Here is a 24,693-nt window from a genome sequence, read left to right on the forward strand (position 1 = left end):
GACATCCCATTGTGATTTTAATTTGCATTTCCTTGGGATGAGGGCTAGCAATCTTGGGTGGTTATAGAAAAACTTTTCTGTTTCTTCTTTTTTTTTAATGAATGAGAAAATCTTCTTTGGATATGCTTGTTTAGTACAATCTTATTTTAGATCATAGGATTTCAAAAGTATTTTACACTATATATAAAGCACTTGCCTCGATCATTTTGCCTACTAAAATCGTGGAAAATATCATACTCACCTCAATAAAATCAGGCAAATGCAAGAAAAGGAAAGGGGGATGATAAAATGTCCTCTCTTTTATTTTAATCTCTTGCCTTAATCTTTTGGAGATAAATAGGGAACATTTGAGAATAAGTCATTCCAAACTTCTAAATACTTACATGGCAGGAGCTGAGCTGAGCTGAGAGAGCTGAGCTGCGCCCCAGTTGTTGAAGGTGGTCGATTAAAACAAGCAAAGTCAAAGTGGGAGTGAAAAAGGAAGCTGTGATTGTGTGAGCAAGAGGTTAGCCCTGGGAGAAAGCGTCAGCTCCCGTTCCATTTTCCCCGTGAAACCAGCGCCACCTGGCGGGAACCGGGTGGACCAGCTCAGGTGTGAGGATTCCCCGTGAGCCGCAGGAAAGGCTCCCGCAGTGGCGCAGAGCTGGGGGCTGGGTGAGCAGGCTGGGTGAGGAAAAGTTACTGAACACTGAGGCACAGAGGAGAAAATGTCCTCAAGATCTCCCCATCCTCTTCCACCCGTCCTAAGGAGGTCTCAGAGAAAGACTTTGGGCTGGAATTTAGATGTAAGTATGAGCAGCACCTGCCACCGGGCAACTTTTTGCAGAGACAAAAATATTTCAGAAACTTTTTTTCTGAATCCTTTAAAAATTTTAATCGGTTTTGACATGAGAGAAATTTTCTTGATTTTAAGCAAAATTCTAGCAAGGATTTATTAAATTAAGGTGATTCTGAATAAATAATTCATTGAATACTTAAATATCCTGTATTATCGGTCAGTAGGCCATTACCAGTGTTTTCTTCAAAAGAAAGGTTAAATGAGATAATGATTAAAATAGTATTTTAGGGAAACGGACTTTGGCCCAGTGGTTAGGGCGTCCGTCTACCATATGGGAGGTCCGCGGTTCAAACCCCGGGCCTCCTTGACCCGTGTGGAGCTGGCCATGCGCAGTGCTGATGCGCGCAAGGAGTGCCGTGCCACGCAAGGGTGTCCCCCGCGTAGGGGAGCCCCACCGCAAGGAATGCGCCCGTGAGGAGAGCCGCCCAGCGTGAAAAGAAAGAGCAGCCTGCCCAGGAATGGCGCCGCCCACACTTCCCCTGCCGCTGACGACAACAGAAGCGGACAAAGAAACAAGACGCAGCAAATAGACACCAAGAACAGACAACCAGGGGAGGGGGGGAAATTAAATAAATAAATAAATCTTTAAAAAAAAAAAAAAAATAGTATTTTCATAGAAGTTATAAGCAAGAACAGAGTTTTAAAAACTTTATGGAAATTATCCTTTTGGGTCCTAAACCCCAAAGAGAACTTTTTAAAAGTTCAAATATTAATTTTTAAATTGCAAATTGACAATTATGTTTCAAAATATTGGCTGATACCAAAGTTCTGCATGTTTTCTGGATTCCATGTATCATCTCTGTTTTTATTTCCAGGAGAAACATTGTCTTTGGCTACGTCAAATCAAATTCTGATCAGATTCAGTGCAGAAAATGATGAATAAGCCAGGGGATTCCATTTTGTTTCTGCATTTTACTTTGGCCTTTTCATAATATAGCACACACCACTACTTCCAGGTAAAGTACTAGAATCATCTGCGTTGCATTTTTATGGTATTTAGGGAATTTAAGGTGTTTATATATTTGTAATAAAAATTATTTAATAAAATATTGAATAGTTCTCCGACATTTAAATATTATATTTCTATTACAAAGACAATAATATCCCATTTACCTGGCACTATAAGGAAACAGGTATTGATCAAATTACCTTTGTGCAGTATTTCACATTTTCAAAATGATTCCAATTATATTATTTGATCTAATTAAATAACGTTCATAATATAGTTTGTGGCTGTTTTAGGTTTCAGCAGTTTTTTTTTTTTTTTTTGGTATCAAGGCCAGAGATTGGACCTGGGACCTTGCATTTGGCAGCCAGCACTCAGCCACTGAGCCACATTGGCTCCCCTGAGTTGGTTTTTCCTTTACTTGTTGTTTTGTTCTTTTGTTTTTAGGAGGCATCAGAAGCTGAACCTGGAACCTCCTCCGTGTGAGGTGAGCACTCAACCCCTTGAGCCACACCTACTCCCTTATAATCATTTTAGTGAAAATACAATTAAAATTTCATCAAGGCAATTTAACAAAAACAAGTAACATACTTCTATCACCCTAACTAAATACCCATTTACTCTGTTTGTGATCTATTAGCCTTTGGCACTTCTACACACCTTTATACTTATTGTTGGATTTGGAGTTTATTCAAAATGTTTGAGATTGCTCAAAGATCATTTTCTGGAAAGCAAGGAAGTTTATTTTGACTTTATCTTGTATATTTGTTAGACAAACTAAAAAAAAGTACCGTAGAAACTCTTCATAAATTTTCAGAAGCCCAGAGTATGGTTTTGAATATGACTTGTAATGGGTACACAGGTTGAGATTTGAAAGACATTGCCATCTTCTGAGGTAAACACTGTGTTAAAAAATAAGAAATAATACTTAATTTAAGTAGGCCTCTAATTTGAAGCTAGAGATGTTACTGGATGTGTTTGAATATATTTTTGTCGAAAGCAGAGGCTATTTTCTATTTAGTAAACCTTCTCCAGGGAACATTCTTGAAAGCATTATGTTTCTTCATAAAATTGTGGAGAATATAATCATTCATATCATTTATAAATAATTCCTGATAATCTCACTTGCAAAATCCATTCAAAATATATCATTATTAAAACTCTTCAGTGTTTGGCAATGAGATGACTTAAAGAATAATGAAGAGAGTGAGAAATGTTTGAACATGTGAGTAAGGTGAAAAATGTCTTTAATCCAAATTAAATAGTGACTCATGATGATACTGAATTAAAATCAGTTTCATTATTCTAAATGGCACTTTTGGTTAAAATGTAAATAATCACACCAGTATTAAAAAGTGGACTGTCTTTGGAGAGAGGACAGTTTAACAGATCCACCTCTTAGGGTTCCTAATTTTTTTCAGATGAAATCTATAGTTCTTTGCCAAGAGCAGACTCACAGATCAAAGTAAGGCTATGTGACACATAAAAAGAAAAAAAGATCGGATCACTTAGTTTAAGTACATTGGTATTGTTAAAGGCATTTCTCCTTCAAAAGGTGCTTCTTTCGATTTCAGGTAGAGATTGGAAAAGCATCTGGTAATCAGATAAAATATCTAATACAAATGACCCAAAGTCTATTCTATCCTCAAATGTTATCTTCAAAAGGCATACTTTAAAAAATTATGTTTCCTCTTTTAAGGCAATATATTGTCACTACCATGTATATAATAAAGAAAAGTAGAAAGGAAAAAGAGATCACATTAAAATAATATATTTTACTTGTATTTTAGAAAGTATAATGACTCCAACATTCCCGAAATCAGATAACAGTCCAGTGTCACTCTGTTTCTTGACTTGTTTCTACCACTGAGGTTATACAAAAATTGATGTCTTTTATCTAAGCCAAATCCTTTGGAGCTAAACAACTAAAATTGTGAATGCAATTTATTTTATTTTATTTTATTTTTAAGATTTATTTATTTATTTATTTCTCTCCCCTTCCCCCCTACCCCGGTTGTCTGTTCTCTGTGTCTATTTGCTCTGTCTTCTTCTTTGTCCGCTTCTGTTGCTGTCAGCAGCACAGGAATCTGTTTCTTTTTGTTGCGTCATCTTGTTGTGTCAGCTCTCTGTGTGTGTGGCACCATTCCTGGGTAGGCTGCACTTTCTTTTGCACTGGGCGGCTCTCCTTACGGTGCGCACTCCTTGTGCCTGGGGCTCTCCTATGCGGGGGACACCCCTGGGTGGCATGGCACTCCTTGCGCGCATCAGCACTGCACATGGGCCAGCTCCACACGTGTCAAGGAGGCCCGGGGTTTGAACCGCGGACCTCCCATGTGGTAGACGGACGCCCTAACCACTGGGCCAAGTCCGTTTCCCGTGAATGCAATTTATAAATCTCTCAACAGCAACTGGGAAGATTTTTCAATACAAATGAAAAGTTAAATTGAACATTGCTTCCTGACAGGTAGTAGTTATAGTGAAGACTTGAAATTCTTTGAATTCTTTCATGAAAATTTTTCTGAACAGTGCTTTCATATACTGCTTACAGCCGGATTTTTTCACATTATCCATGCTTAAAATTGCACAGGGGCTTATGAATTCTGTTGTTGTGGGATGTCTAACTCTTGTTAACAGTTAGTTCCAGCATGATGAGCTGTTAGTGTCTTCTGTGAAAAATAAGTGTTGCACGTGAAAAAATTTATACATGACTCCAGGTCTAGAAAGGTCAGATTCTCAAGCCCTCTGTCCCCTACTTCTCTATGACATCTGGTTCTACACCTGGGGAACCATTCATGATATTACCCTGTCTGGGAACTTTTGAAGAAATGGGAAGTATAGAGGCTTTCTAATGTAGTACTTTAATAGCTCATACTTTGCTGTTTCTTTCTCCCCCTTTTTTACTAAGTAGTAAAAAGTGAGTTAACATGGGATGACTTCCTAATAGAATGCTTTCCACCAGTGGGGAGTCTTGTTTGTTCATTTTCTGGACGCTGGGTAAAGACTACACATGGGATACTTTCCACTCTGAAGGGGACGAAGCCTACAGGAGTCACATGCCCTTATTATGGAAAGAGTGGTGTGGAGACTGGGGAAATGGCCTTATGTTACCAATATAGTTCAGTGACAACTTGGCACCTTCTGTAACTTGCGACTCAGGTCTCAATCACGCTAGCCCAACTTCATCCAGTTCTGAATCAGCAGCCTTGGGCCTCAGCTTGGTGAAAGGCAAATAGTACATAAAAACAAAGCTATGGTTTGATTCTTTGCTGAAAAAAGTCTAATTTTCTTCCTTATGAAATGTGAGTTATTCTGTCATTCTAGTTCTGAATCAGTATAACAGTTTTCATACATAAACATCCCTGAAGACAGAATGGAGGAATACATTTTTTAATTCAAACTTTATTTCAAATTTAAAAAAAAACAGTAAAAGGAAACTCAACAAGTTATTGAAGCAATACTCCTAAAAAGTTCTATCTAGGCACTTTTATCTCACAATTCTTGCTATTATATTGTCAACATTTTCAAACAGCTTTTTAGATTTCCCTTTAGACATCAAGTAGGAAGTTTTCCTTGGCCCTGTTATGCAGCTCCTGAGGAAAACTCACTCCACTTTGTAAGCCCTCTAGCCCTTTCATTGTCTGCCCAATACTTGAAGAACCTGAAATCACTAGATACTGTTGTAGAGTTTTAATTATCTTTGCCATTCCAAAGAAAACAAGTAGTGGAATTGCATCTAGTCAATGTATTCTAAGATCAATGAGAAAGTAAGAAATCGCACAGATTCTAAATTGCTTATATAAATGCCTTAGAAAATCGGCATATAGGAGACCCAGTTACCATTTCTTGGTAAGTCCACCATAGTCAATGTTTCTTCCGGTACTGAAATGGACTTTTGACTCTATTCTAGAAAGCAAGTACATTGCATTTGTAGCAATTTTTCTTTTCTGCCATAAATACATGTCTTTTAAACTGAGAATCAACCTGGCGTGGTGATATATGTGGCAACAGAGTTCATCTGAGATGGTTTCCTTTCCTGCTTACTCAAAGCACATGGTAAGTTATGGAAGGATAGTTAAAAATCACCAATATTCTCCTTCCCTCACCCCAACTATGGCAACTGTTTGAATGTGTCTAGGTTAAACTTGGTGGCTGACAATGTCTCATCAAAATCCTATTATTTTGCCTTATATTTATGCCTGTCTGTTTCCACACACAGTCTGTTTTAGATATTTGTTTTGATGTAGAAGCCAATACTTTGAGTTTTCTCAAAATAATTCATTCACACTAAAATTAATAAACCTTGAAGATTTTACTGACCATTTCAAGGCCTAAAGGAAGCCATTGTTTCATATCATGTTTTCCCACAGTTCACAGCTTAGAAATGTCAATTGGCTTTGTCTCTGTCTTTCTAAGGCATGCTTGCTGGGCGACCAACTCTTCTCAATTCTCTCCATCCTCACCTGAAACAGCATGTTGCTTCTGAGCCTTCCCAAGGATATTTTCCCAGACTAACTCATTCATGATATTCCTATTTCAGGAATTTTCTATTGTTAAGACTCACTCTCCTTGGCATTAATGTTAATAAAGGCAATGGAAAGGAATCCTTTAAAAGAAGCAGAATTAGAAACATGGAAATGTTTTTTCTAAGTATGGACAATAAGAATTTACCCTAAGATTTCCCCTGCTTTAAGTCTTTCCTGGGACTGCAAATACATGTTTTTGTTGCTATTTCACCAAGACTTCATCAGCTTTTAGATGGCATATATCATGAGGTTTAGTTGCTTCATTTCTACTTTAAAGAAATTCACTTTTTCTGTTAAGAGCTTTCAAAATGCATGCTACTTTACAAAGAAGACTGGACATGAAATTTTGCTCATAACTCAGTGATGGATGTTTGATTCTGTTGACTAGTAATGTCTTATTGAATCAGATTTTACAACCTCCCGTGGAGAACGAGTTTAAGAAACACAAAATATCCTTCATCATTAAATGAAGCAGGGAAGACCACCTCACTTAGGTATTGCAATTATTCTTACCTGTATTCAGATGTATTTTCTTCTTCTTTTCACTACATCTACTCTACAGGAAGTGCTGTATTAGAATTGTGTATCCACAGCTGTTGTTCAGAATATTTGTGGCAGTGTAAGGCGGTTAATAAATCTACCACATTACTTCTCTTGTCTCCTCTCCTGAGAGACGTGCACACATCCACAGACTGCCTTCCTGCAGCACTAGAAAAGTCCCAGAGAACACCTTCCTTCTCTGACCAATGTGATAATTTGGCCTGAAAAGTCAATCATTTTATCACCCTCTATTCTGGGCTGACCTTATTCCCTCTTCACTTTTCCACTGAGTTGATTTCAATTTGCTTCTCAGTGGTGTGAAACATTTATGAAAAGATAGAGAATAATTACTACAGGAAGTAGAATTTCCCTCTGATGCTGCCTGAAATTGATGCTGTCCAGGTTAAGGGCAAAAATAGAGGATTGACTGAGAGGAAAATGTTACTGAACATTGTTTAATTTTTTTTCTGAGAAGTTACCTCCAGTGTTGATGTCTCAAAGCTACAGTCTTCCTCTTGTGTCTCAGAAACTTAAAATTGGTTTTTACTTTTCCTCTTAAAAAAACCTATTATTTCATGCAAATTCAGGTGTTATTTATTTATTGGGTTTTTTTTTGTTTTGTTTTGTTTTGTTTTAGTTAGACTGGTAATTTATTCAGGTAGGGAGAGAAGAGAAATGAGAGAAAATAACAGAAGATAGCAGAGCAGGGGTCCCAGGTAGGGAGGAAGGGGGTGAAAAGGGATGAAAAGAGCTAATTTATAAGCTACAATTCCCCATTATTGATTATAAGTCCCCAGGATTACTTGTGTGGCCACAAGGCAAAGGGAAAATGTCAACAGTGGTACACAGAGGGCAGGACAGATACAGACAAAAGAGCAGGGCAAGAGAGCCTGGGCTCTGGTTTGTGCCTGGCTTTTAAACTGTTAATTATTCTACCCCTCTGCCAATGGAAGGGGAGGGTGTTCCTGCTGTTTGCTGTTTGAACTGATTATCTGTAAGAAATGAAGATTCAGTTTTAACATAATGGAAGAAAATATTAATTAATGTAATCTGGCAGCCTACTGCCTCAGTCTCCCACTCTTGGGTTAAACAGGGACAAAGGAAACCAGCTGAAGCTAGTCCTGTAGGCAATAAAAAAGATGTCCAAGAAAGAGCTAGTCAATACCAATTCAGCACTAAATTCCATTCCTTATTTGGCAAAGGGGAGCAGGTAAAAACTGAAATGGTTGGAATGTGATGGGGGAAGTGGTTAATCACAAACTTCTGCATGGGAAAGTTAGATCTTCTTGGATAGGTTGTAAACTCTGAAGTATCCAATCTATGGAGAAACAGAGGAAGGGCTTGTTGCTAGGCATAGGGGTATAAATTGTATCATTCTTCTTTGTTCCGGGAGCCAGCCATGATTTCTGTTTGTGCACCCCCTCTTGCAACATTGAGAATATTTTTTTTTTCTTCTCCACAATCAGGTGAGCCTTATTTTCTTCCAGAATAAGATTTCTTTCTTACATTATCCCACCCTTCAATCCTTAGTGAGGACCTAATGATAAAGTTCCTAGAGAACATCCGAGCTTTTCTTGTTCCCATGAAGAAGTCTTTGTTCTAGGTAGCAGAATCCTGGAGGTGGGGTTCTTCCAGCAGTCATCTTGGGAGTTCCACATGTCCACGTGGACTCTGCCAGGTTCCAGATCCATCTATTAAATCCCTATCTTATTAGCCTGCTTCATTTCCCCCTCAGAAATATCTACACTTTTAATCTTAAAGGGGTGCTGAAGGAAGATGATCTTTCTTCTGTAACTACTTCTTACTGGTTAGGGGCTTGCAGACCCTGACTACCAAGGTGCAGAATGCCCTTGCTACTCTATCTCGACTGGAGGAAGATGGATCTGGCATCCAGTATGAAGCTGGATGAAGTCCCAACATGGCAAACAAGAGGTTGATCTTAAAAGAAGACTCGAGTCACTCTGCTTTGGACATCACACGACCCTCAACGAAGTCTTTTCTGCGGTTCCCAATACTGATTTGGAAGACTTGCTAACTTCTTCGGGCCCCATGTTGGGCACCAGATGTTGGAGATTTTGACCCAAAGGATATCGGGAATGAAAGAGTATTTATTGTTATTTTCCTTGAAATAGGCAAGTATGAAATTCACAAGGACAGTTTTAATAGTGACATGTGTCCAAATCACCCTAGATACCCTATTACTCCTTGTTTTCAGGCAGCTAGCATGACAATAATATCCTGGGAGTGTACAAATGTATAACTCTATGTTGGAAGCCACTTAGACAAGTTTGAAACTCAAATAGCCGGTACTTTCCAAGTAGTTTAGCCTAAGTAGAGAAGTGACCATTAGAGATATTTCTGTTTGTTTGTTTTGTTTTGTTTTTTGTAGAAAATCTTGAGAATTGACTGTGGAAGTCTCTATGGGAAATAATTTTCTTTCTCTCATAGAACTATTCAACTGTAACAAAATACTCATAAATAAAAACATGGAAAATATAGTTTTAAACAATGTTTCACTGCAGTGGAATATTATAATTATTTTATATTCTAGCTTTAGTTATAGAAAAGACAAATTCTGATACATCATTATTTCAACTATAGCTATAAGATGGTATATAAATTTATTAACTTTTGCCCTTTGATAAAATATTTGCATACTCAATTGAAACAAAGTTTAATCAAAATACTCTTTTGATTTCTATTCTTATGGAATTGCCTTAGCAACAGTAATACGAATGGTGCTGGTTATTGTTCAGTTTCAATTCAAAAATGATGCCAGTGGGTTAGGAAAAGTAGTTTGAAAACAGAAACATTCTTTTTAAAGAAAATGAGGACATGAACACAAAAATACATGGCTGTATTTTTGAAGAAAGAAACACAAGGACAGCGTAATGGTATCCTAGAGATAGTATTATTTTAAAGATAAAGACATATTGATGTTTAACTTTAGACAACAAAACCAAAATATGCAGATTAGAGTGCAAAATTTGGGGATCTCTTTTCAGACCTGTTTGCCAATGGAAGTATTTCTCAAACTTTAGCTCTGCCCCTTGTCATAGACATAAAATTTTCTTATAGCTGATAAGTTCTGATGTAGTCCCAAAGTAGATATCTCACTCTCTGTATTGCATTGAGAATGACCTGTCATGGCAAACGTCCCAAGTTCATAATCAAACAAATTTGGGTTTAGTGCTCACTACAAAAGAAAGACCACACACCATGGGGACCTGGGAATATCTTAGTTAGAGAGTGTCAGAAGAGGCTTGTTATAGGATTTGGGCTTCTGTTAACTGATTTTGGGAAGGATTCAAGGCAGTTTGGTTTCCTCTGGATTGGTGTGGTCAGGGGGTAATTGTATTATTGAACATCTTAGATTTTATCTAGGAGATGGAAGGAATGGAATGAGGCTAAAGCTCTAAATTAGTAATGAACCAACTATGACTCAGGTTAACAAGCAAATGGGGATTTTTGGTCTTTCTTGTGCTTTGCATAGTATTCTTTTTATTTTATTTTATTCATTTATTTTTAAAGATTTATTTATTTCTCTCCCCTCGCCCCTCCCACCCTGGTTGTCTGTTTTCTGTGTCTATTTGCTGTGTCATCTTTGTCCGCTTCTGTTGTTGTCAGTGGCACCGGAATCTGTTGCGTCATCTTGTTGTGTAGCTCTCCGTGTGTGTGGCACCATTCCTGGGCAGGCTGCACTTTCTTTCGCGCTGGGTGGCTCTCCTTATGGGGTACACTCCTTGCGCATGGGGCTCCCCTACATGGGGGACACCCCTGCATGGCATGGCACTCCTTGCGCACATCAGCACTGCGCATGGGCCAGCTCCACACAGGTCAAGGAGGCCCGGGTTTGAACTGTGGACCTCCCATGTGGTTGACGGATGCCCTAACCACTGGGCCAAGTCTGCCACCTACATAGTATTCTTGATATTTTTTGTGATCAGATGGGAATACAAAGTGGTCTCAGATTGATGCCATCTGATATGGATGTTCTGTGAGACTTTACTTTCAACAGGAGAGCATCACAGCCTAGTTCTTGGTGCCAGGCAGCTACCAGCTGACAGATGTCAGAACCTCCTTTTTTCTGTCAACCTTTAGGCAGAATGGTGTCCTCACCAGCTGGAATATTTTATTAAACTTCCCTACTTGCTTTTTTTTCCCACTTGGAAGACATACAACCGTACTGTTAAACATGCGTTTTTAAATACACACAATCTCACTAATGTTAGAATGGTCAGCTGTGGAAATATCCTGTCTTCCCTCCATTCCAGCCCCACACAACCACGCTCTCAGCCCCCATGCTCTTCCGTGGACAATTGCTGGTCCAATGAGTAGACCCAGGGAAGGAGATGGTAGGCTTTTTTTTATACCCCAGTAGTGGGATCCAAACTAGCTCTCCCTGATATTCTTTTCCAAGTTTTTCCATGCAGAATGGGTTAATTCTCTGTTTTCCCATAGAACATTTATTTTTTTATCACAAATGCATTCATTGATTGGATTTTCTCACTAGTCTGTGTGGTCTTTGAGTATAAAGTTCTCACCTCTCGTTATCACTAGCAGGATAATACTGGCGCTCAATTAACTGTAACTGTTTATCAATCAGTCTTCTAAAGGCGGAGATTCTACTTATGCCCTGGTTTCTTTGTTTAAAAATGAGACTCTTCAGGTGGTCATTGAAATTGATATGAGGATAAAATATAAATGTGAAAGTGCTCCAAAAATCATTCCTTACAGGGATTTTAAAGAAGCTGTTAATTTTATATCAACACAAACTCACTGAACTCATTTTAAATCTCTTTTCTAGAAAATATTTGGCTTCTTCAGGAAGATACATTGTTGTACATGCTTTGCCTTTAGCTATTCCTTGCAGCAGTGATTCCCTGTGCAGCTCTGTCCCAGGGCCCAGATACGGAAGTAGTATCGGTTCTGAATTTTCCACTGGTTCGATCATTCAATCTGAATACAACCCAGGAAACCTGCTACAAGGCTCCATGGCTGTCCACTGTCAGTCTGTGCCAAAGGCTTTAACTCAGTGGAATGACACAATACCAAGCTGTGTAGGTAACCATGTCTGGGAAAGTGTGAGAACTTGCATAAATATGTAAATCAGACCTGAGGAACAGTTTCACAGAGCTGCTTTCAATGACTATATCTTGTTTACAGGGCCACACAAATGGAATTGATAATGTTTGTGACCTATTGAAAGAATATTTTATCAGAAAAAACTGATAGCAGCCAACCTTTAAAATATTGTTTCAAAAAATAGCTCATCAGATTAACAAGCATGAAACATGTTTTCCTTCTCAATATTTATTAAGAATGCCATCAATGCTAAAGCCATGAATTTTCAACATAATTAGATTTTGTGGAAAATCATTATAATGTTGATTTGCTATATTACTTGTGTAATGTTCCTTTAATACATTTATGCTGATGAATGTTTGAAAAGCGATAGGTTAATGCAGACTGAATAACAATGGCATTTTAAATTATAGTTTATTTGCTTCATTTTGAATAAGATCCTCTAATGCAGTCATGATTAACGCTCAGATTCATTTGTACATTTTCCACTCCTCTTCTCTGGATTTGCTCATAAAAATCCCATGAATATTATTTGGAGTTGCATGCCTACATATAGAAGATAATGCTCTACAAAATTTCTTAAATTGTAGTAGATAAATTATTCTAAAAAGAATTCGTTTCAGAGATGGCATTGCTGTGTATACTGCCTTCTTTGATAACCTGAAAAAATTTATTTCTAGACTCAGGATGTATAATTTATTTGCATCATAGTAAATAATCAATAGTATTGCCAATTTTAAAAAGAACAGGCTAAATGTTACCTTGGCAAAAAAATGTCAATTAAAGTTTCTAGAACATGTAAAATTTCTCTTAAAGTCTGATCACACTCCAAAATAAACCAGACACAAATTAATATTGTGCTTCATTGTATTTTATTTTTATTAAATATGGCTTTGACTTTCAGTCCCCTGTAGTGTCAATTTCACTTAGTGGAGAGGTACAATCCTATCCCCTGGTTATCCTGAACCATATGGTAACAACTGAAACTGTATACAGAAAATCACAGTTACAGAAGGACCAGGGATTCAGGTAAGTCCAGAAGCCCAGAGTCTAATAAACAGAGCTAAGTCAGCATCCAGGGGCTTCTTTCTTTTTTTTTTTCTCCTTCCATTTCTTTTTGTATTGGCTGTTTTAAATATATAGACTATAATATCCATACTATTTCTGCATAGTGTTTCAAATCATGTCTCTCTATTTGGAATGAAAATAATAAACATGTTGGGTAAAAAGAATATCAACACTGCCATTTGTGAACGTTTTTGGATGCCCTTTACTTGGATAATTTTGTTTGAGTTTGTCCTTTTTCTTATATTTGTGCTTTTAATTTCATGAGACATCCCATATGGTTAGATTAATTACCTTCAACTGAAAGTCAAAATTAGCTTAATATTGTTGTTTAGATTGAGGTGACCAGCTTTGCCATGGAACAGAATTGGGGCTCTCAAGATCTATGATGGTGGTGACATGACTGCATCTCGACTGGGAAGTTTTTCAGGTAAGACACAGTTGCCCTTTTCTTTGCTTGTGTCTCAAGATCTGCACACACTGATAAAACAATAAACAATAAACAGCAAAATGCTCAATGTAGAATTTTCCTACAAACTCTCCTATATCCATAATTTTCTCTAGGGTTGCAAATCTAAGACCACTAAGAAACCAGGTGAGAAAAAAGAAAGCTGTGTTCGCTGAGAGCAGAAGCTTCAATTGTAGTGTGATTGCCCACTCCACCTTCCTGAGGCTAACAGAGCCTTTATAGGTCACAGGCCTTGGACTGGTCCTGGGATGGGGGAAAGAGAAGTAGGAGTGTGAGGTGGGGGTAAGGCAGAGATCAGATCACAGTTCTCAGTTCTTCAAAACAGATGATGTAAAGGTAAGTAATCTGTGGAAATTACACTCTGCAGTTTCAAGCTATCAGGAAAACAGGCTGTTTATGCCTAAAATTTGCAGCTCTTTGTTATATAAGAATTGCAGAAATCTCCACCTTTTACATCAGGCACTGCCCTACCTACTCATACCTAGTAGTCAGACCTGAAGTTGTAGTGAACTGCAATTAAGTCCTGTCTCATTCTTTGGTCCACCTCCAGCTCTCACAAATATATCTTTGTAATAACGATTCTTCTTTCAAAATCTTCCCTTCAGTCATGCCATTCATTCCCTTCCCACTGCCCCTAAACTTTATTCAGATCCTTTTACCTTTTCTTTCATTTTATTAGGTTATCTTGCCTCTAGACATTTGTCACTGCCTCTTCCATTCTCTGTAGCATTAACACATCAGTCTTCCCAGTCAGAGTAGTTACCATTGGTCTCATCATCATCATTATCATCCCAATACTTGTCATTTTCTGCAGTTATTGTGCCAGGCTTGCCTGTTTACATGCATTATCTATTTTTTCCTAACTGTGAGATAAATTTTGTTGTTGTTTTTTACAACTGAGGAACAAAACTTTAGATATTTTAGAATTTTCCAAGGGTAATGAAGCAGTTTGATATAATTGATGAATTCCAAAAAGAAATATTGGATTATGCTAATAATCTGATCTGTACCTGGATATGATTGAGATATGATTAGGGCATTGAGTGCCCACCCAATCTCCACCCCTTGGTGGGTGGAGACTCACAGATAAAAGGCATGGCAAAGAATAGAGTTGAGGGTTTCTGATGTTGAAGTTTTGATGTTGGAGTTTGATGTTGAAGACATAAACTGGAGCTCTGGGAAGTAATCTCACAAAGGAAGGAGAATCCAGGCTCAGGAAGGAAGGAAACTTGAACCCAGAGAAAAGCCAGCCCCAAGAATTGGGAACCCAGGAAGCCTGAATGCTCACAGATTTTGGCAACCACCTTCCTCCAAATAGACCTTGGTGAGGGAAGTACCTTATCCTTTATGGCCTGGTGTCTGTAAGTTCCCACACCAAATAAATACTCTTTATAAAAACCAACCAATTTCTGGTATTTTGCATCAGTACCCCTTTGGCTGACTAATACAAGTACACAGATAGGAAATGTATAACTGGGATTTTAATCAAGTGTGTCTAAACACAGAGCCTGAATACAACTGCCTGAGTTAGGGATCATATAATAAAAGAGTGATTTAAGCACATGAAAGTTAATTTTTTGACATAATAAGAAATCTGAATCTAGAGAGCTTATTTTATCTGGTAAGTAATAGCTTTTCAAAAAGGTCCCCCAAGTTGCTCATTATAAATATATTTAAGTTTATAAATATATTAATATCTCATTGAACTACTGTTTGGTCATCCAGACTACAAAGGAAGGCTTGTTTTGTTGTTGTTTTTTTTAAACCAAATACATTCATTCCTTAAACAGCATCTTTATTCTACTCTTCCTTAACAAATAAGAAAAAGAAAACTGGTAGTGGGTGTATTAGTCAGTAAAAAGAGGTGCTGATGCAAAATACCAGAAGCCTGCTGGCTTTAATAAAGGGTATTTATTTGGGGTAGGGGCTTACAGGTACCAGGCCATAAAGCATAAGTTAATTCCCTCACAAAATCTATTTCCATGTGTTGGAGCAATATGGCTGGCAACATCTCTCTGGATTAGGACTTCCTGGGTTCCTCTCTTCCCAGGTCTTGACTCTCTCTGGGTCCTCTGTTTTCTCTACAAGTTCAGCTGTAGACAATGAGGCTCTCTAGGCTTTGCCTTCACAAGGTCAGCTGTACACTGTCAGGCAGATGCTTCTGTCTCTCTCCCCAGGGTTTCTACCATGTCTAAGGAGCCATCTCTATTCCTGTGTTCTTCTTCTGGTTCATGTCCTCTCTTCTGGGCCTTGCTTCTCTTTCCTCTGTGTGCTTATTTCCTGGGGCTCCAGCTCAAAACTCCAGCATCAAACTCCAAATCAAAACTCCAATAGCAAAATGCCTCCAACTCTGTTGCGTCATACCTTTTATCATCACCCTACTGATGTGGCCCAATCAAAGCCTTAATCATAATTTAATCATGCTCAGGTAAACACCAGTTTACAAACATAATCCAGTATCTATTTTTGGAATACATAACTATATCAAACTTTTACAGTGGGTTAAGACATTACCAACATCTGCCACAACTTTCATTTTATCACTGACCTCTTTCATAGCTTTCCATGATTTGTTTCTAGTTGCCAGCAAATAAATTCATATTTTTACATGGACATATAAAGTTTTGTGCAATAAAATATCAGTCTAATTTTTAGAGTCTGCCACATACAATCTATATTTGTCTGCCTTACACTATTTATTTCTTTTGGCACATGCCTTTCCAACAGCCCATTACAATTATTATAATTCTTCAGGCTTGATCTCAAGGGCTATTTCTTATTTTCCCTTACCAGGTAAGATAAAATATTTCACCAGTTCAGGTTAACATGCATGTTTAAAAAGTGCCTGCTACATAAATCAAGCACCCTATTTATTGTTGGGATTAAATTATCAGGTGTTTGTCATTTAAAACAACATTATTTAAAATTTACAAGTAGACCTCACATTTAACTTAATCATAGCAATGAGAATGAGGTGTGATAGGTTAAGCAACCATTAGAGGAAGCAATTGGGTGTTACAGGAGGGCAAAAGAAGTATGATTCCTAGATTTTGGAGAAAAAAATAGGCTGCCTGGGAAAATTTAAAGTATCTTAATAGATAAGTACAACATAGCCTGAAAAATACAAGGGAGAACAAATGCTCCAGACAAAAGGAACCATGCCATTTTTTTTGTGCTTGTCCATACTCAAATTTTTATTTAGGTTACTCATTTTTATGTAATGTGCTCTTACATTTTCTAGACATTTTTTCATGAGAACCTTAAGGTTTCATATTGACTGACTTGCACTTTCCATATATATATATGGAGGTGTTTGGCACATTAAGGAACCGAACAAGAATGCGGTTTGGCATGGTGGTGGCTAGGTAGGGCTGTGGGCTGAGGAAATGCCAGTGATGTACACACTTGGGAACTGAGAACATAAAGAAAAATACTGAGGTTAACATGAATCAGGTTTCTACCTGTCTGAGAAGAGCATTAGAAAAAATGGCAAACAGGAAGGATAGAATGAAACAGTGTTGTATTTGAATTAGAGACATTTGGGTAAACTCATGGTTTTAATATTTATAGATATTGAACTAAATAAATATATAATGTGTGTGCGTGTGTACATATATAAGCCATACATATCTAGGTTTTGTAAGCCATTTCAAATCAGGAAATAAGCAGGCTTTAAATTATAAATGCAAAAAATAGAGCAAAATTCATAATTTGTAGCTGACAATCAATATTAAGGGGAAGTAAATATTAGTGTGCTGAAGTTAGAATTTGTAAGGATTATAATAAAATTTCTCCATTTTCTTAGTTACTTGTCTATCTAGGTCACAGTAAAACAACATGATAAAATGATTCTGCTTCTGGCAATTTAAAAAAAAAAATCAATTGTATTTCATATAGCAGAAATAAGCGCTTTCTTACAGTCCACTCAGACAAGAGCCCAAAGTGAAAATCCAATTAGAGGGGTGGAGCAGGGCATGCCCTCTCTCCAGCTGTGGTCTGGGTGCCCAGGTACACAGAATCCTCTTAGCCCTCCCCAGATACCTGCATATCTTTTATACCACCTGATGCATCAAGATCCAGAATTTTCATAGAGTAGAAAATGATTATATGTCGTAATAGAAGAACAGACAGGACTGCTTACAAATTTTCTTGTTGCAATTAATAATAACAGTAGAGGGAGCATGATACTTTACAAAGCACTTTCATATACACAATTCATTTATGACTTGCATATCCCTATAAGATAGTAATTATCATTATCGAAGTTGGAACATAGTACAGTTTTTTCAGTGACCTAGTCAAGGTGACAGAGCAAATATGCATCAGTGCCAGGACTAGAAATAGGTTTTCTGATTCCCTATCCAGAGCCCTTCCACAGTAATGCAGCCAAGGAAAATGAACAAACAATAAAGTCGAACAACCAATGCATGTGTATTGAATACCTACATGTGGGAATTACTGTCCTGGGGGTTGTGGGCTGTTAAAAAAAAGATAAGGAGGGTCTCATCTCTAAAAAAGGCTATACTTGAAAAAAAAAAATGAACCAAGCATAAAGCATTGTATGAGAAGTGAAAAGCCGTATCTTTCCATACAGAGAAAATATATCCCACTACAGACACGGGTGGCCAACAGTGGTTTCTATGAGTAGGTGAGAACCGAGCTGATTCTCATCTCGGTAACAGGACATCCATAGTTGGAAAGCAAGGAAGGACAGCATTTCTTACAAGGATTTACAGTTAATTAAAATACTAGAGTAATGTGGTGGGAAAAGTCACAAACTAATACAAATCATAGGAAAGCCAGGCAAAAAGTATATGCTACAATAGAAACTTTTTTGGTTAAATTAGTTAGAGCTATAGTAATATTGTATTTTCTACAAATATCAGCCAAAATATAAAAATAATACCTAGTGAAAGGACAAAAGGGCAGCAAACATCATAAATAGATAAATAACTTTTGTTTTAAATAGATGTCTCTTTTTTTGGTATGAGAATGGGTTAGAGCTGGTCCAACCACAGGCACAGTCCAGTTCTCACTCACTTCCTTGCTTCTTTCCCTGGCCTGCACAAGTCTCACTCTAAGTCCTTGGGATTCGTGGCCACACAGTGGGCTCTATTTTTAAACTTGGCAGCCAGCAGTTTGCTTCTGGCAGAGGAGAGGGTTTTACTCAGGAAGATTGCTTCTTTGGGAAAAAGGCCTGGGCTCCCCCACTCACTGCATTTCCCCATGTATATCTGTGAGTTACTATGTAGCTTTTAGCAGTATTCTCTCTGTATATTTCTGCTCACCAGCAGGGAGAAACTTACAGCTTCTCCCCCCAAACTGTTCAATTAGAAGATATATTTACCAGGGTCATAAAGCAAAGGAGTAACAATTGAAAACATTTCACACGCATTTTTAGTGCCCCTACAGTGAACTGTGCACTAACGATGCAGGAATGGAAAGACTCCTGGAAGTCAACCCACTTTGGATGTGAGTAAATGGATTGCGGCACAAACCCTAAATCTCAGTCGGGAATACGATTTCTAAGAGCCCCTTTCCATGCATGTGTGTAATGCACACAGGCTCACATATGATCTGTAAGGAGTGAATGATAGATATCTTTCTCTCCTTTTCTCTGTTCCTACTATACATGCTGATAATGGTTTGAGATTCATTGGTCAAAAATGCCAAAATTACTAGTTGCGTTTATATGTCCGAAATGTAGATGAAACTTTTAAACCCAATGAAAGATTTTTTGGTGTTAGTTCAACAAGAAGTCCTTGAGGTATTTTCAGAATGGAATTAAAAAAAAAACTCATTTGCATTTGTGACAGGATATATTATTGTGAAATTGTTTGTGTCTCTCTCGACTGTTATTTTTCTCTACCTCATTCCAGGAAGAGAGCCAGATCTTCATTAACATTTGGCTTAGACTAAAAGCAGCAGGTGTCCATATTCTAAGGTAAAATCTCCTCCTAGCTTTGGACACTTAAAAGCCTAAGCTCACTGTTGAAGAAGCTGAGAGGATGGTGGTGAAGGCTCGAAGTTCAACAGGTTAAAATGACTGCCAAGATTGAAAGTTAGTGACCTTCCCTTGGCCCAGCCATCAGCCCATAACTTAAGTCATCACAATATCCTTGCAGCACCACAAGGAGGTGGTAGTACCTCAGAATGAAAATGGCAGCAGGAAGTACTTAGAAAGGCTAGATTCTAGGGTCAGGGCCTTAACTGGCAAAGTGTATTCTGTAAAAGTGTGCAAGAGAGTATTGGAAGCCCTAGAATTCAAGGGGTAATGTGAGCTTGGAGAATGAGGATATGGGGAATCGAAAGCAGGGGACCCAGTGTTCAGACTATTTAATATCCTGGGGCAGGGAAGGACTCCTCAGTAATGCTAGAGATGAAATGTCCCCCAACTCTGTAGAATGGCCCACAGGGCATATTGAAATTACTTTAGAGTTTAAATAAAAGAAATAGTCCATAGGGTAATGAAATTGTTATAAAATTATTTGTAGTGATGAATGCAAAATATTGCGACTATACTAAAAGCAATTGATTATACTTCCAATAGAGCATATGGTATGTGAATATATTTCAATGCAACTGCTTTAAAATTAAAAAAAATAAATATTAAAAAAGTGAAAGGAGAGAAAAGAAAGCAAATATTTAAAAGAAATAGCGCATATCACGTGTTTATGAATAAAATTAACAAATAATATGCATTTGTCAAAAGCTTGTTTTGCACGCAGGAGGAGGAATATATAGAATGGCAAATAGGGATTTTGAAGTTAAATTGATGGCGATTTCATTAGTGTTGGTAAGAGATGAAGGTGGCTTAGGCTAGCATGATGGCAGTAGAAGTAAGGAATAGATGACTGAAACTTTAGCCGTCTCATATTTGGTGTGGCAACATTGGTCTGTTCATCTTTCTAAAGCATTTAAAGAAGCTGATATTTTTGGAGCTCAGTCCCAATCAGGACTTTGTACTGAGTCAAAACAGCCACTGTGGAAGTCTGTTTAGCAGTTCCTAAGGGAGTTAGATGTAGATCTATCAGGTGGCCTGGCAATACCACTACTTGGTAGATACCCGGAAGAACTGAGAGCAATGACATGAACAGACGTCTGCACACCAATGTTCATAGTGCCATTACTCACAATTGCCAAAGATAGAAAAAACCCATGTGTCCATCAACAGACAAATGGATAAACAAAATGTGGTATATGTACACAGTGGAATATTATTCAGCTGTAAGAAGAAAAGAAATCATGAAGCATATGACAGTATGGATGAACCTGGAGGACATTTTGTTGAGTGAATCAATCCAGACACAAAAGAACAAATATTGTATGATTTTGCTATTATGAACTAAATAGAATGAGCAAACTCCTAGAGTTAATAGCTTGCATGTAAGTCACCAGAGAATAGAATATGGTTAGAGAATGGAATGCTGAGATTTTGTCTGTGCAAAATTGATAAAAAGTTGTTTGGAAATGTTTGGAAATGAATAGAAATGGTGAAAGCACATTATAGGATTTGTAATTAAAAGTGCTAACTTATGGGAATGATAGTGGTTTGTTTTCCGGTGTTGTCGTTCTTTTTTTTTTGGAGTACAAAAATGGTCTATATTGATTGACATGATCAATTCACAACTTGGTGATTATACTGAATGCCATTGATTGTGCACTTTAGATAAATTATATGGTTTACAAACAAACAAAAAGAGAATAGGTTGGGGGGAAAATACACTAAATGTAAGATAAGATACTGACTGTAGTTGGTAGTAATATTTTGAGGATGCCATTTCATAATTTGTTACAAATGTTTCACAGCGATGTAAGACATTGGTGGTAGGGTGATGTGTGGAGCCCTGTATGATGATGTGCATGCTTGTTTTGTAAGGTCACAACATTTACTAAACACTGATTGTTTATGTATGAATGATATACTTCAATAAATGTTTTTAAAATGAAAAAAAAGTAATTAGTGTATTTGGAGAGATGTCTAATAGAACTACATGGGTTGTAAAGCCATGGTAGTTGAGTTAATAGTGAATGGCTTAGTTAGGGAAAAAGTGGATTCTTCTGTACAAGTAAGAATAAGAAAGGGGAAATGGACTAGAGATGAGGTCAAAAAGCATTCTAGGCCTATATTTAGGGAATGCCATGTGACAGGAGAAATGAATTGTGAAAATTAAAGAGGCTCTGTAGGCCAAATTAAGGAATTTGAAAGTCATCCTACAATAATGGGGAATCTGTGAGAATTTTATATGACATAATCATATGTTTATTTTAAAAGGAGCTTTCTAACTGCCAAACAGAGAACGAATTGGATTGGGTTCAGTAAACATGTTAGAAAATTATCACCCTTATCCTGGTTAAAAGAATTGGTGGCTTGAACCAGCTAGTTGTGAAGATGGAAAGATGGGGTGAGTGAAAGGCGGAGGGATTTAGGCAGCAGGCTACTAAGGGCCTGATGGCCTGACTGCAAGCAGTATGGTGCGATGGAGAGGAAGGAACTTTCCAGTGCTAGGGTGTGGCTGGAGATGGATAGTGTTGTTGACTGAGACATTGAACAAGGGAGGTCATCCAGAGGCAGGTTATGATCCAGGTTTGGACACATCCAGTTTAAGAAGCCTTAAGATAATCAAGAGAAAACTGGAGTCCTTGCATGGAGCTCTTTATTTAAAGCTACTGGCTGATATTGTGACAGCAGGATTGCTTAAGTAGACGAGGAAAATTATAGAGTATCTTATCTTTTCATTAATGTTTATCTGTTTTTAATAATCAAATTATTTCTTTGTTTTACTACATAAATATTATTTTCTCATACATTGGAGTTATCTTCATGGTACCTTCCTCTAATAATTTGCCTGTACGGTGGTGAGTTTTATAGAATGGATATTTCCTTGACAACTACTATGTACACAGTTCTTGCCTAGGGAATAGATTTAATATAGTAGAATATCAAACATATGTGCTTTAGGAAATAAATTATTTAAACTTGTTTAGTATTTTCCCACAGGACAATACATTGAGCCAAAATGTTTTAAACTGACTTGAACACTTTTCTTTACCTCAGCATCTTCCAGTGTCAGAGTTTCTTTCTCCCCCTTGTCCTTGGCATCTGTAATTCCCTTTCTGGGTTGCTGTGACACAGGCTAGGACACTTTAAGTAAAAAGAGCATTATATAAAAATAAACCTTTATTTCCCTTTTCACACATTCTTAGTTGAAGTCATTCAAAGATTTCAGGGGGAACATGATTCAGTATGAGTCACACAGAGAATAGAACAGAGATACATAATCAAAAGCAACATCTTAAAAATAATCCATTGGATCCACATCTCCTCAGACTGACTGCTCCCTCATCCCCATTAGACTTGGAGGCTTAGATTTTATTCCCTCTTTGTACATGTCAAGTAAAAAAAAAAAAAAGGTAGAATATTACATGTTAAAAAAGCAATGTAGAAAACCAAATGCATCATTAAAATATAATAAGATTTTTTGTGTTCATTCACTGACATGATATAAAGCTAGTCATGTCTTCTGCTTGAGCAGGGTAGAGAAGACGAAGTCTAAATTTTTGTTGTACAGTCAACAGTAGAAAGACCCAATATATAATGCTAAATGCCAATACTTACATTAGATGAGACAAACTATGGAGATTTATAAGCCTAAAAATATCCTCACAAATTTAATACTTGAAAAAGTGAATGCTTTGGTTAAAGTTAAATCTACCTTATTTCTTATAGGAAACACTGTCCCAGCACTTCCAACTGACTCTACTTAAAATTCCAATCAGATATTAGGGTGGCCACTGCTGGTTTTCATCTGGAATACAAAAGTATGATCAACCATTTCTGCTGCCAACTTTGTTATATTGAGGAATTTTCTTAAAGGAGAAAAATAAATTCATGATCTTATTGTACATGGAAATAATATTATTCTAAAACCATGTTTAAGATTTGCATGTAATTGGATCTTAGAAAACCTGTCTTGATGACATATTCATTTTAATAAAATATTAATGAGAAAATTGGAAAGTCAATGAATGGAGTGCTTATATAAAACAACTACTAAAATTTTGTATTGTTCGCATGTAAAAGCACAAAATATATATATATATATTTAATATATTACCAGTTTTCTTGTGAGTGATAGCAGATATTCTTATTAGTGTCCAAAAATATAGAAAACTGTAATTTCCAAATAGATTATGGTTATAAGCCCTTTTATTTCTAGTCTCAAAAGCTCTTAAAAACAGGACTAACAAAGTGCAGTATCTTCAGTGTTTTCATTTGTGTATTCATTTTAATTGGATGTAGGCATTACAAAGGAGGCTCAAACCTTTTAAAAATGAATGTGTGACTTGAGTTAATGGTCTGCTAAATAAGATGACAAAGGTCAAAATCACAAATCTTCTCTGGTGTTTGATTGTGCAGGTAAAATTTGTAAAAGTAAAGTAAGAATTTCCAATGAGGGTGAGGTTTATTTTAGGACATGTTTTTGAGCACTAAAAATGCTTAATGTTGATATTCATCTCTTTTAATAAGCAGCTGCAAATAAGCAAACACATGGATAAGCTTAAATAAGTGATCTTTTGAATTGAGATCAACAGTTTGCATGCATGTTTTTGAAAGGCCAGATTTCCACTAGAAATCTAGTAAAAATACAGGACTGTTTTGCATTCTAGTTAAATTTTCCTATTACAGGCATTATTATATAATTTTTTCCCAATTTACTTGAAAGAGACCATTTTATGATAGTGTAAAATGATACTGTGGATGCTATTTGTGTAGGATATATTTGGGAAAATCTGTTACTTTGGTACATTTTGTGAACATCTGTAGGTAGTAAATTATAAAATTTATTTATGATAGTCTTAATAAATTCACTAGTATTTTAGCAGTGTTAAAACTGATGAATGCTCCTTTCTATTCCTATTAAAATAGTTTCTGACTTTTCATTCATTTTTTTATACAAAGAGGTACTAATAAAATAATTTTTCTGCAACCTCTTCTATGATTACACAGATGGGCTTCAGCTCTAACAGTATAATTTTCTACAATCTATTTAATTCTAAATCATTATAATTCATTAAAAGAGCAAGACTACTATATTTATCATTGAAATGAACCTTGCTCAAGAGTCTAAGATTTAAATTATTTAATTAATTTATTTTTATTTGGACCAATTTAAAGTGAGCATTTCATGTGTTATCATTTCGTTTTCAAGTGGTTATTTTCTGA

General features: G+C 36.9%; 1 long non-coding RNA gene across 1 annotated transcript; it reads left to right on the forward strand.

Annotated features, from left to right (window-relative positions):
- Nucleotides 1-1,659: 1,659 nt before the first annotated feature.
- Nucleotides 1,660-23,307, forward strand: LOC131275691 (uncharacterized). The gene is made up of 4 exons (XR_009183142.2): nt 1,660-1,794; nt 2,232-2,271; nt 13,333-13,427; nt 23,197-23,307. It is a non-coding gene; the product is annotated as an uncharacterized lncRNA (long non-coding RNA).
- Nucleotides 23,308-24,693: the final 1,386 nt, after the last annotated feature.

Source organism: Dasypus novemcinctus, chromosome 23, assembly GCF_030445035.2.
Source record: "Dasypus novemcinctus isolate mDasNov1 chromosome 23, mDasNov1.1.hap2, whole genome shotgun sequence".
Lineage (NCBI taxonomy): Eukaryota > Metazoa > Chordata > Mammalia > Cingulata > Dasypodidae > Dasypus > Dasypus novemcinctus.